The sequence below is a fragment of the Falco rusticolus genome, chromosome 6 (genome assembly GCF_015220075.1).
Source record: "Falco rusticolus isolate bFalRus1 chromosome 6, bFalRus1.pri, whole genome shotgun sequence".
Lineage (NCBI taxonomy): Eukaryota > Metazoa > Chordata > Aves > Falconiformes > Falconidae > Falco > Falco rusticolus.
The window spans coordinates 18112549-18125922 of NC_051192.1; positions in this window are offsets into that span (position 1 = coordinate 18112549).

Genomic DNA, 13374 nt, shown 5'->3' on the forward strand with positions numbered 1-13374 from the left:
TGGGGAGGGGCTTTGGGCAAGGGCAGGTGGCGATGGCACACGGGGGAATGGCTTTACATGAGAGAGGGGAGATGGAGATGAGAGATGAGGAAGAAATTCTTCCCTGTGAGGGCGGCGAGGCGCTGGCCCAGACTGCCCAGAGCAGCTGTGGGTGCCCCATCCCTGGCAGGGCTCAAGGCCAGGCTGGACGGGGCTGGGGGCAGCCTGGGCTGGGGGGAGGGGGCCCTGCACACGGAGGGGGGTGGGACTGGGTGGTCTTTAAGGTCCCTTCCAACTAAACCATTCTGTGATTCTATGATTCTACAATTCTGCTGCTCTTTGATACATCCCATTGTGATCATTTTGTTCCTGGATTTCCAGGTCATTCCTACTTGTCTCAACATAAGGAAAGGACAGTCAGAAACACTCTGCCTCTCCTTTGTCAACCCCGTAGCCTCCTTTGGCCACTAGCAGCCTGTGTGAGCATAATGTAAAGAACTCTGCAGGATATTGCATCCTATCCTAAAACAGGTGGGCCTAAAACTACCTCCTGTACGGCCTCTCTGTTCACCAGCTGTAGGAGAAACCCAAACCACAAGCTCAGCTCAGATGCTAGGTCTCCCATGCTTTGCCCCATGCCCCCAGACAATGCCTCAGCAAGAAAGCTAAGCATCCATCCCAGACAAAACCCGGGCACAGCAGAGCTCTCAGAGGAAAATGGCAGAAAAACATCATCCCGGGACTGCAATACTGTTGCGCTCTTTCCAGGAGTGCTGCTGAAGAACAAGTCCTGGAATAACTTGCTGACGGTTGAGAGGACATCAGGCTCTGGCCCATGGCATGACCTTGTTGACCACCATCTTCGTTCAGTGCACTTCCCAAGACCTGGCTAATCCTGCTGGCATGTAACCATGGAGCAACTTGGGCAGGTCCCTGACCACCTGCCTTAGGCACAGCATCAATAGCATCCTGGGCTGCGTCAAAAGAAGTGTGATCGGCAGGTTGAGGGAGGGGACTCTGCCTCTCTACTCTGCTCTGGTGAGACCCCCCCCTGCGGCGCTGTGTCCAGCTCTGGGGTCCTCAGCACAGGAAACACATGAACCTATTGGAGCAGGGCCAGAGGAGGCCACAAAAATGATCAGAGGGATGGAATGATGTTCCTCATAACGGCATGCTGGTTTGGAACAAAATCCTGTATTTCTGTTACTTTCCTACCACTAATGGAAAGCAAAAGCCAGCTGTCTGGAGCAGAAAGGAGACAGCTATCACTTTCCCTGGTCTTCCCTTGAGTTGTCCCAAACAGACCAAGGTTCAGCATTGCTCAGCAAAGCTCAATGCACAAAGGTGCTGAAGAGCCCAATGCAAATCGGGTCAAAGGCAGACTTGAAGGAGGGGTGCAAGAAGAAGTCATAGAACCGTTGAATGGTTTGGGTTGGAAGGGACCTTAAAGACCACCCAGTCCCACCCCCCACCACGGGCAAGGACCCCTCCCCCCAGCCCAGGCTGCCCCCAGCCCCGTCCAGCCTGGCCTTGAGCCCTGCCAGGGATGGGGCACCCACAGCTGCTCTGGGCAGCCTGGGCCAGCGCCTCGCCACCCCCAGCATAAAAAAATTTCTTCATTCTATCTGGTCTGAATGCAGACCACTGCAGCAGATGCAAATACTGGGGGAGTTTTCTCCTTGCTAGGTGCATTAATTCCATCACCAACACCTCCCAAAAGAGCTATTCCTGCAGGATGGCCTCTGATCTCAACATCCTTACTCTTCCCTCATTTCCCTGCTCCAAACCCTGGCCAGCCCATTCCAAAGTGGGAGAAGCTCCCAGGGAGCTCTGCAGGAGATGGCACACAGCTCTCCACTCACTCCTGGCCTCTGTCCCAGCAGACCCTGTTGGACTTCCCTCTGCTTTGCTGCAAGCTATAATCCCTCCTCTGACATTTCCATGGGATGCCAAGAAGGACAGCTAATTTTCCTTACGGCAGGAAGTTGTCAGAGAGCCAGATCTGCTTTATGCACCCCTCTGGAGCAATCCAAGTAGGCAGTTCCTGATTTTATTTTACTCTCTGGAAACAAGCCTCCGCCAAACCCTCCAAGCAGAGCTGAACCTTGGAGCTCAATCTGTATTATTTGCAAAGTTTGCGTTATTTCTACTCAGCGCAGTTTGGTAGGGAAGATACCCAGGGCCAAGGGTCTCTTTTCTCAGGGAGCAATCAGAATGAGTTGCTGCAGGCATAAAGGACCTGTATGGGATGCTCTGGTCCCTCAGACAGTGCCAAGATCACTCCATCAGGATCTGGGGACCTGATTCTCCATAGAAATGGCCAGCTCTGCATGCTGCTGCAGCATTCTTGTCTCTCTTCCCTTGCTACAAGCAGGGCTATGATCCCTCTCCAAAACGTGCCGTTTTGGGCATGTCCCTGGCCTACCCCAGTGCTGAGATGCGCTCATGCATTCTCATACTCACCATTTTTAAGAGACCCTTGTTTCTCTTGCAGCGTCCTCAGGCACTTTCAGGGTGTTTCAGCTGCCTTTTCACCTTCTGCACTTTTTCATGTTGAAAGGACATTCTTATTGTCACAGTCTCACTGGGCGTGAATAGAGTTACAAAGCCTCATAGTAAATAATCTAAGCTTTTATCACTGATGCTGGGAGAAATCTGTCTCTGAAGCCTGAAATGAAGGTGTATAGGGATGAAAGTCAAATCACCCAGGCTGGGACATCTGAGTTCATTACCCTCATAATCCCTGGAGGTAAGGCCGAGGTGGTGGCTCACCTGACCTGGGATAGATGTCTACTTCAGGGCAGGGAGCTGCCCAAACTCAGCTGCCCATTCTCACCAGAACTGAAAGGGGCATTCCAGAAGCTGGGGATGGCCAGCACAACTCTTCACACCCAAAATGCATGGGTGTTGAAATCCCTCCACTTTGAAATTCTTTTCCTAGCCAGTTTTCTCTAATCAGCCTTGACACAGACCTGAATTCAAGTTTCCAAAATCCCTGAGGACAGCCTTTGCCCAAGGGGAGAGATTACAGCCACCCATGGATCAGCCCCAAAGTCCCCTTAGCCGGGCAAATTGCTCCTGGCTGTGGTTTTTGTGGGACGTTTAAGGCAAGAGCAGAAAGAGCAGAGCAGGATTGGCATGATGGACATGCTACCACAAGGGTAGCTCCCTAAAATGAATGGTATACTTGGGTGAAGAAACTATTGTGCAGGCATCCCATCTCCACTCTTGCTATGGTGATTGCATGCTTTGTCCCCAAGCAAAGTGAAGAAATTCTAAAAAGCCAATTCCTCTGTTAGGAAATGAGGTTTAAAAGATCCTGTGACTTCTCATGTCTTGGCATCTAGCTAAAATTGGAAAGCTTTATCCTCCTGAAATCTGCAAGTGAGTGAAAGTGTAATAATTTGGCGTGAGCTGGTGCAGTGGACGGGGTGGAGGGCAGCAGAAGCCTGGGGAAGGTCCCCTCCCATGCTTGCAGAAGCAGAGCATGTGGTGGCAAGGTTGCCCCCTCTCCTTGAGCTTCTGCAGTTTCAATCTCTCAGCCCCAGGTCAGCCCTGGTTTTCCACAACAGACTGTGCTCAGAGGAGTGGTGGTAAGACCTCACAGTGGTCTGTATTTCAAGAACCACTTAAGGGAGAAAAAGAAGATAATTAAGACATTTTCCAGCTGAGGTCACTTGTGTCATCACTCAGGCACAGGAGCATGACTGGTGCTCACCACTCACCCCTTTGATGGTTGGTCCTGGCATGGGACAGCTTTGTTAGTCCAGGAAGCTTCCAGCACAGCTGCCCCAGGGTGCTGGATCAGCAGAAGGGCAGGGGACTTGATTTATACCCTACGAAAGTCTAGAGGATGATAAACATATACAAGATGCAGGGATGAAAAGCCAGGAGGCTTGCTCCTTGATGTGGACCAGCCAGGAGGTGAGTGTGCTCAGCTGGGGTCCAGAAGACCCACGGCCAAGCACATCCACTGCCTCCAAGCTCACCCTGGGAAGCTTGGAGCTTGAACTGCCCCAGCAACTTGGATGCTTGGCTTTTGGCTGAGGTGCAAAGGCAGGGTCAGCCCTGGGAGCTGTTTTCAGTGAGCAGAAAGCCAGGGCTGGTTCCCCACCTGGGAAACATGCAGGAGAGCAAAAACAGCTCCCGGCAGCTCGACCATCACTTGTTCCCACCCTACAGAAGAACCACACCTCAGAAAAAGACATTCATGAGCTCCTTTCTCATTGCAGCGTAGAAAGGGCTCTACTACTAAATTAAACCTGCCCAGGGCTGCTCTTTGGCCAGAGCTCACCCATCCAGCCACGGATGATCTGCTAAACTCTCTCCAAAGCAATCCCAGGGCCAGGGGCATTGGTTGGGACCCCCACGGGCACAGCATCCCACTGTGCCTGAAGGGCCATAACCAGCCTTAGCACTAATTCGTTTGTTTGTGCAGGAGTCACCCTGGATTTCGAACAAGAAACTTGGTGCAGATGCTCGTTTATGATGCTGTAGCAGGTTAATTATCTACAGGCACATGCTTCCCGCAGCACAGCCATCAGGGTTTTAACACCTACCTGCAGTGCATGGGCCAGCTTTACTAGCAAGGCCATTTGTCACAAATTGCATTTTCCCCTCTCTTTGGGCAGGTTTATTGAGCTGCATGAGCCCATAGTCCTCACTTCACCCCAAAGCGTTTACCACCAATCTCCAAGACACAGGTGTGTTCAAGCAGGAAAGAAGCTGCCACTGGCTCGAATAAAGTATATGCCTACGGATTTATCCCAGAGTTTTCTTTTTTCCCCGCAAAGAATGACAAGCAGAGTGAGGTTTTGAAACCTTGGCTTCCTGTTACTCTGTTCTTGAAACTGAAAAACCAAAACTGGCTGCAGGAAACCCTCCCCAAGCCATGCCCTGCACCCACTCTTTGGGACTGGCTCAGGTTCTTCTCATCCCTCTTCCTTGGTGCCCCACTTAGACTGCAAAGACCATCCCTGGCCGCAGCAGCAGTAATATCTTTGCACCTGAGAGTTTTGCAGCTCTAAGCCACAGCTGGGAAATCCTGTTGCTCTTCCCTGCTGTACCTCCAAAAGGGGGGTGCAGGACCTGGGGCTGCATGCATGGCACAAAACATCCACCTCAAGCTGGTGCACCGAGGCTGTACCTGGCAGCTTGCTGTTGGGTTGGTCCCACAGGCAAAAGGTGAGGCTGAGCATGTCAGAGAAGTCCTTCTCCATCTTCTTGATTATCTCCACCTGCAGCCATCACATGGCCCAGCATATGAGGAGGGGACAGGGCTCAGAGCCCCTCACCCCTCCAGCCCTACCCTGTTCCTGCCTGCTGGGGCTGAGGAGCTCTCCGATGCAGAGGCAGCAGTTTGAGCTACTCCAAAGCCCAAACCATTATTAATTTGAGGATAGGAGTGATCCAGTTGACAATTATGGGTGACAGCTACTAGTTAAGTTAGATGTTTGTGGGCAGACCCTCGAGTATGGGGCTCAGGCCCACGTCAGTTCCTTGAGCTAAGGTGGGTCAACACTGGTGAGCAGCCACAATGAATTAATGACATTAATAATGCTCCTGGGCACCACTGGAGATGACTCGTGCCACAAAAGCAACGCCAGCAGTAGCCTCCCAGTGTACATGAAAGCCTCCTGATGCCAACGTCTCGCAAGGAGATGCCTTCATCTTACCACACGTATTCACCAGACCCTTTTTTGGGACGTTGTCCTCTACCCCTAAACACTACCCATGGCTGTAGAGAGGCTCCCAAGGAACAAGAACGTGCACAACTTACCTTCAGGTCCTGGAAGTACCTTTTCATGCTCGCTTGCGCTGTTTCAAACATTCCCCTTTCCAACTCTCTCTTTATGCCCTTGCTAAGGATGGGTTGCATCCTCTTGTAGGCTTGTACTCCACTTTTCCTGGCAGCATCTGTTGGTGAAGCAGTGACTGTCACGCTGAGATCCAGACCCAAGATGCTCGTGGGGAGGAGGGGCAGGGGTGTGGGTCGGGAAAGTAAGATGTGGTGCTTTACACTGCTGTACTGGAGGTGGCCCACCTCCAGGACACTTTCCTGCTTAGGCTTGGCTAACTGGCCCAGCAGTCCATTTTCAGAATTAACTAATCAAGTAATGAAGGGATCTTCCTAAAGCAGACATGAGTGACTCCTGGATTCTGGTGTTTTAACTTTTTCATTTTCTGAGTATGCCACCTACTGATGGGAAAGGAAGGCAGTAACGAATTCATGAGCTTATTACTTTACAATGCTAAAGGAGACATGAAGGGTGTCCTTCAAAGACAGACAAACAACAAGGGATTAATTAAAAAAAATAATCCATAGTTTACAAGAAATAGCAAATTAGAGTAAAACAGGCAGCTAATTTTCTGCATTTGAGCATGATGTACTTTGGACTTCAGAATTCTCTCTGAGTTGATCACCAAGTAACGTTTTTGCCCTGTGGATTTCTATCCAACCTTTCAACAAGCAAATTGTTCCAGATGAGGTTCCGGTTCAATATAAGGAAAAATTTCTTCACCGAAAGGGTGTCCAGCACTGGGACAGGCTGCCCAGGGATGTGGTGGAGTCACCATCCTGGGAGATGTTTAAAAAACACGTAGATGTGGCACTTAGGGACACGGATTAGTGGTCGTCTTGGAAGTCCTATGATTCTCTGATTCTATGACTGTAAGCCTGGACTCTTCTTCTGAAACTGTATTGGTGTTATTCTGTAGAAATCAGAAGAAACTTCAGTATAAAATGAAGAAAAGATGAGGTGACTTGTCGTACCTTCCTAGCATGGCAGCAGGTCGTTGTGAATGGATACGGTAAGGGAGTGGTAGATTTCTGCTTTCTTTGGGAGGATGACATTTTCAGTCTCCCTGATCATAGAAACATGGAATCGTTTAGATTGGAAAAGATCTTTAAGATCATCAAGTCCAACCATTAACCCAACAGTGCCAAACCCACCAATCCATGTCCCTGGGTGCCACATCTACACATCTTTCAAATACCTCCAGGGACGGCGACTCAGGTCTTCCCTGAACGTATGCAGAATAATGTGAAATAGTTCTTTAAAAAATAATAAATGAAAAACCTTTGAAGAAAAGTTTGGGTAGCTGATGTTCTCTGTCCCCAGAAATCACTTGGGCCAGAGTCTAAATAGTTCTCTATTAACTTCAAATGCTTGCTACCATCGTTTCCATCATAAAAAAATGTTCTACACCAACAACACAATAACAATAATATCATAAAGATGATCTAAACTACAGTCTGGCATTCATCAGATGACCGGAATGGTTGGTGCCAGTGGACATCACCTCTTGCTCTGACTTAGCATGGAAGATCTCCCTTCCAGCTGAAAATACTCCATTCCATTCCATTCCATTCCTGTGGGTATTTCTCGAGCTAGCTCGACAAAATCAGTGAGCAAAAACCGGCCTTGGGAGAGAGACAGTTATGCTTGTTGGAAGGAAGCCATGGGAGCAAGGAGAGAAACTTTAAGATACAGAGTATCATCTACAGGGCTTGTGGCCTTGTAGATGAAGGGAGTTGCTAAGTCGCTGTGTCTGCAATAGAAAAAGAGCCAAGAGTGGAAAATTACTGAGCACAGTTACAGGCTGACATGTCAGCCCCCTGTAAAGGTATGGTATGAAAGGCTTGCTTCGTTTTAATAAAGTGTCTTTGAGGTGTCTTCGAGTATCTTCGTGCCTTTGATCCGCTCCTGGAGTCCATGCATCATACGCCACACATTCCATTCCCTTCCATTCCATTCCATTCCATTCCATTCCATTCCATTCCATTCCATTCCATTCCATTCTATCCCATTCCATTCCCTTCTATTCCAATGTCCAACTGGGAAATTTTATGCCTGGATACAAGAACAGGTGCATGGATTCCACACCCTCCTCAACACCACGGTTGCTGAAGCCAAGGTAGAATGTCTCTTTTATCTCGCTTGCGTACCTCTACAGGACCTTTTAACAGAGCTGATCGCTTCAATAGGTGCTACAAAGACTGCTTTCCCCCACCCTCTCTCCTAGTGCTCATTCTTGCTTGCAAAGCCCCTCATGGGTGTCCTTCCCTCTCCCCTTGCAAGGCAAGTGTACCTCCTGCTGAAGGAGCTTGTCTTTTACCCCAGCCATGGGTATTTCCTCATGGTTTTCTGCAGCTGCTGTGCATGGCATCTTTGAATGGACTTTCAGTTGGGAGCAGGCACCCATCTGGATCCTGTTGAGGTAATAAATTCATCAAGGACAGAGAAAAAGATGATGGATCATCCATCATCTCCCTACCCTGGTGGAGAAGGAAACCAAGGGGAAGCCACAGGAATGCCAGGTGGGACAAAGCACGCAGAGCAGCATGGTTTCCGTGGTCCCAGAAAGGGAAACTTCCTTTAGGTAGTGCAGACTGAGGATGTGGCCTTATTTTTTTTTTTTTCTTTGAAAGAGCGTAAATGCTGGACACAATGAGTTGTCCCTTTCTAAAGCCTGAAGATAGAAATGTTACCAGGGTCCATCTTGGCTGGAGGAAGCTCTCCTGGTCCTGCAGCAACGACCTGAGCAGGTCTCCTCTAGGACACAGTGGTTGGGGTGATGTTCATATCCTACTTGAAGTCAGTCACAACATGCAATGGGTCCAGGTTTTGGGGTGCTGTGGCATTTCCCTGCTTCCCAAGTCTGCTGGGCGCTGGGCAGTTGGTAGCCACAGGAGACACAATGTTCTTCAGGTTAAGCATGCAACCAGATGAAAATTTGTCTTCATTGTAGCTCTGTTCACTGGTGAGCCACTTCTTTCTCTGTGACTCTCTTTTCTGTCCCCACCTTTCCATTTCCCATTTGCTATGTGAATCTCAAGCTGTGCAAGAGCAGGGGTATCAGGCAGGTGGAGAGTCTTGGTTGGTACCCAGGCAGACCCACAAGTGTAGGGTGCCTATAGGATGAGTGTGTGGGTGCTGCATGTTTCCAGCTAGCAGTGGACCAGCCGGTAAACTGGGGATGTGGGGATCCAGGCAGGGGTGCTGGGGGGACAGAGGGGCCATGCTGGTGCTTGAAGGACCTGCGAATGTGCACATGTCTGTGAAACCTGAGGGTGTCCTCTGTACATGTGCTCAGCTTTGCTGCTGGTTGACCCTGCAAATGGGAAAGCAGCATCATCCCTCTGACAGGACAGACACCAGGTCCCTGGGCAATGGGCTGGGCTCCATCAGCTGGGCAGGAGCATCCTGGGCTAGGGCTGCTATAGGAGGTGGTGGCCATGCGTCCGGCATCCCTGGACAGGGAGGAGATGTTAAGAGTGACTATCTGGATGCCCTCTGCATCAGTTGTACTTCAAAGGGTGCAGAATTACAGGACTCCCTCCCAGCAATGTTCACAGTGACAGAGGACATGGCGTGAGATCCCCTTGAACTCATCTAATTTTCTGAGTCTTCGCCCTACCATCCTAATAGACCAACACCAAACTGGGGGTGACCTTAAGTGGGTGGTGGGGTGTTATCGTTTACTGGAAACTGAGCTGTTTGCAGATCAGAAGGTGATGGTCCCAAGGGAAGAAAGTATTGCAAGATCCTCCTGAAGGGGAGAGAGGAGCATAGTCAACATTCTTCACTGCTTTGATTTGAGAAGGACATTACCACTACCTCCTCCAGGGTTACAGCAGGGCTTTTATGAAGTTTTATATTTCTGGCTTCTTCACAGGACTCCACAGCTTAATGTTGAAGTGTCCTTCAGGTCAGCTCCAGTGGTGGGTGCATAATTTAATGCACGACAGTGGGAGAAGACAGAGACTTCCTAGAGACATGGAGGCTGGCAGACCAGACTCCGCAGCAGATGTGACATTTACTTTTAAACAGACAATTCCTTGCAACTGGATAAGGCGAGGTGGTGTGGGGTGTTGGTCTCTGCTCCCAGGTCACAAGTGACAGGACAAGGGGAAACGGCCTCAGGTTGCACCAGGGCAGGTTTAGGTTGGAGACTGGGAAACATTTCTTCACCGAAAGGGTGTCCAGCACTGGGACAGGCTGCCCAGGGAGGGGGGGGAGGCACCGTCGCTGGAGGGAGTTAAAAGACGTGTAGATGTGGTGCTTGGGGCCATGGGTTAGTGGTGGGGTTGGCAGTGCTGGGTTAATGGTTGGACTTGATGCTCTTGAAGGTCTTTTCCTAACATAAATGATTCCATGATTCTATAATTGTCACAGATTGGATATACCGCTACCCTTACGTGTGCTGCTAATCACAGCAGTCCTAGAGATAACAGACAAATACATCTTTAAACCTGGACTATTAAAAAATATAAAAAAGCAAGTATAATTAGCATTAGGATTATATTTACTCTTTTATATCATGCACTTTTTTTTTGTGATTTTGATTGGCATTTTTTCACCTAAAATGCTTCATGTAGGACCTGTGGATATGCCAGCAAAACTACTATGCAGAGAAAATTGTGGAAGAATTTTCAGAGAAAATATAAAAAAGCATCCACACTCTACAGCACCAAACTAGACACTGGATGCAGCACACCCTCGGCTGAAAGCACAAGTTTTGAGACAATGGTGTCAGTTTAATTTTCCAAGAGTTCAAAGAGTTTCTTGCATTTAATCGGACTAAAGTTTCTCTAAGAAAACCAAGTCCAACAACTGAAATACAAGTGCTGAGAGACTTAAACCTTTTCCTTGGAAAGAAATCTTCCCCAAAGTTTCTGTCAATAAATACAGCTAAAATTAGAGAGTGTGTTATTTAGATACTAAAGTCATTCAAATATCAGCTCTGTAGGAAGAAGAAGCATGACCACAAAAGAAGTCCATTGCAAAAGAAATTGAAATTTATGTCAGTTTATACAACCTTCAGATTTGTAGAGTTGTCAGAAACTGGCACAGCAGAAATGAAACTGCAGCAGAATCTGAGGGTGGATAAAACCCTCCTCCCAGGAGGGTGGCCAGCTCACTCATGTGAATCTTCACCTGCTTCCTTTTCACACTTTTTAACTATCCGTTCAAAAAACAATTGACCTTCCTCTCTAGGTTGCCCTCAGGTTGTGTTCTCAAGATCTTGCATAAATGTGAAAGATAGAAAGAAAAATTTCAGACCTTACACCCCGCCTGGCTCTGAGGGCTGGAGACCAGGTTAAACCTCATTGAACTGGCAGCTTCTAGGAGGAACCACCAGACCACCAGCCGAACCACCGTGCCTATTTTTTTCCCCTGAGACAATGCACTTTTTCCAGCATCTCCCACTGTTTCATCCCTGATGCTCCTGGGGACCAGCAGTGACATCCATGCTTTTGCTGAAGCCTTCCTCCCATGTTCTTCAACCTGTTTGCTCGGACATGGCTGCAACGCCAGGTTTATTAGCTGGCATTGGACATGACTCCAGCATCTTACCTTGCATGACCTGAGCTCAGTAAGATGCATGAGCTGCAGCATACCCGTGTGCCAGCCGATGGCTGTAGAAGCCAAAGCACATCTGCCCATTAATGGGTTGTCATGGTCCATCAAGATCAACCCCAGAGACATCATTGCTGGTGCCCCTCATCCTGTCCTGCACACCAGCAATCCTGGCCATGCCACCAGACACCCAGGCCATGATGCTTGTGAAGCTGTGGGGAGATGACACACACAGAAACCATGGCAGCAGTGAGTGGGAGAGAGTCAAACCAAGCAGTGTCACAAGATCTGGGGATGTGTCACTCCCATAAAATCTTGCACTCTCTTCCTACATAACCCTGCAGGGCAGGGAGGCTGCATGGCACTGGGAACTGCTCTGAACAACCAACTGAGCAAGCTGACAATGTATCTCTCTGAAAGCATTGTCAACTTGCTGTCCAACTGTCCTGGCCATCCTGAGAAATCCTGCCACTCCTCTTGAGAAACCCATGTTCCCTTCCCCATCTCTTGGCGATGTCAGCAGGGCTCAGACTGGTACCGTTCAGGTTGGCCTAGCAGGGACGGTTTTCAGGAGAGGAGGGTCAGGAGCACGGGCATCACCCCACTGGATCCTGAGGAATATCTACTGCAGGTTTTGGCAGCATGGGACAGCTGTGGTCCCACCTGGGAGAGGACACAACCCATCTGCCCATGCATGGCTTCCCTTACACCAACACAAGCCATGCTGGGGTGGACCTGGCAGGCAGCCTCTTCCTCCCAAAACCTGCCTGTGTGCCTCGGGGGGGGCGATGGCCTGAGCTCAAGGACACAGCTGGCACCAGCCCCAGGCTGTGCAATGGGCTCTGGTCTCCATGCCCAGCCCTGACCCCCGCAGTAGGGCTGTACAGGGACACCAAGCCACTTCCCCAGTCCCCTGGGCTGGGCACCTGTCCCATTAAGAAGGGAGGTTTCCTTGAACCCCTTATATTTGATCAGCCTGGCAGTTTCCCAAGGAAAACGAGACCCTTGTGCCCCCCCCCAGCCTGCCCACCACCTGCACTTTGAGAGCCCGGGGTGTTGGGGGGTGATTCAACCAGCCTATTCAGGGACACACACCCCGACAGCATCCCTGCGTCAAATCCCTTATAACAACCACTCAGATCTCTGGAGATCTATACAAAATGAACTTCAGCTGAAGAGTTTTGTTATACAAAATGCAAGTTTGTGACAGAACAAGGTTCAAAGATTGTCAGTGATAATACACTGACTGCAAAGCAAGCTCAGAACAACACACCCAGTAACAGCTGGCCTGAGTTAGTCACAGAATAAAGCTCTTACCCAGTAGGTGTCCCTGTGGGGGAGAAGACAGGTTCAGCGCATGGACCGATCCAAGTTACGATGGAGTCTTCCCTAACTTCTCCCCTTATTTGTCCACTTTTTATACTTCAGAGTGTAATGCATATTCATTCATCATGCACAGGATTGTTTACAAGTTTCTCACATCTAAAGCAAATCAGTACACCTCCTCAGAGAGCACTGCTGAAGGATTTGCTGACTACACATGCTCCTCAAGCCAGGGTTTGCCCTGTTTCTGGGGGGTTGTTTGAGTTGGATGTCACAATCTCCCACTAGCACAATTATCTTTGTTCTATTTTCAGTTTTCTGTGGATGTCACTGCACTGCAACACCTTGTCAGTCTGTCTCCTCTTATAACCAGAACTTTCCTCACTTGAAGGCTTCTTTCTGTGTAATTTAGGGAATGGTGTTCTGGTGTTCTTTTCATTCTGGTTCTTTGTTTCCCACCTCCCCAAGGCTCCCCCCGATCAGAAGCCCTTCCATTCAGAACACCTTTAGAGAGTGGGTCAGCTTGACCTAACTTTATGCACAGACTTGTGTATAGTTGAACACTAAATCAGAATTTGGTAGTTCAGGAGGTTAGACCACAATCCCCCCTCTTGGGACTTATTTCGGGCCAGGACTAGTCCATTTTCTTTACATTTATGTGGTGTTTGAGTGACTCTAGTCATACATATTGTTGTTACTGGCTGGTACC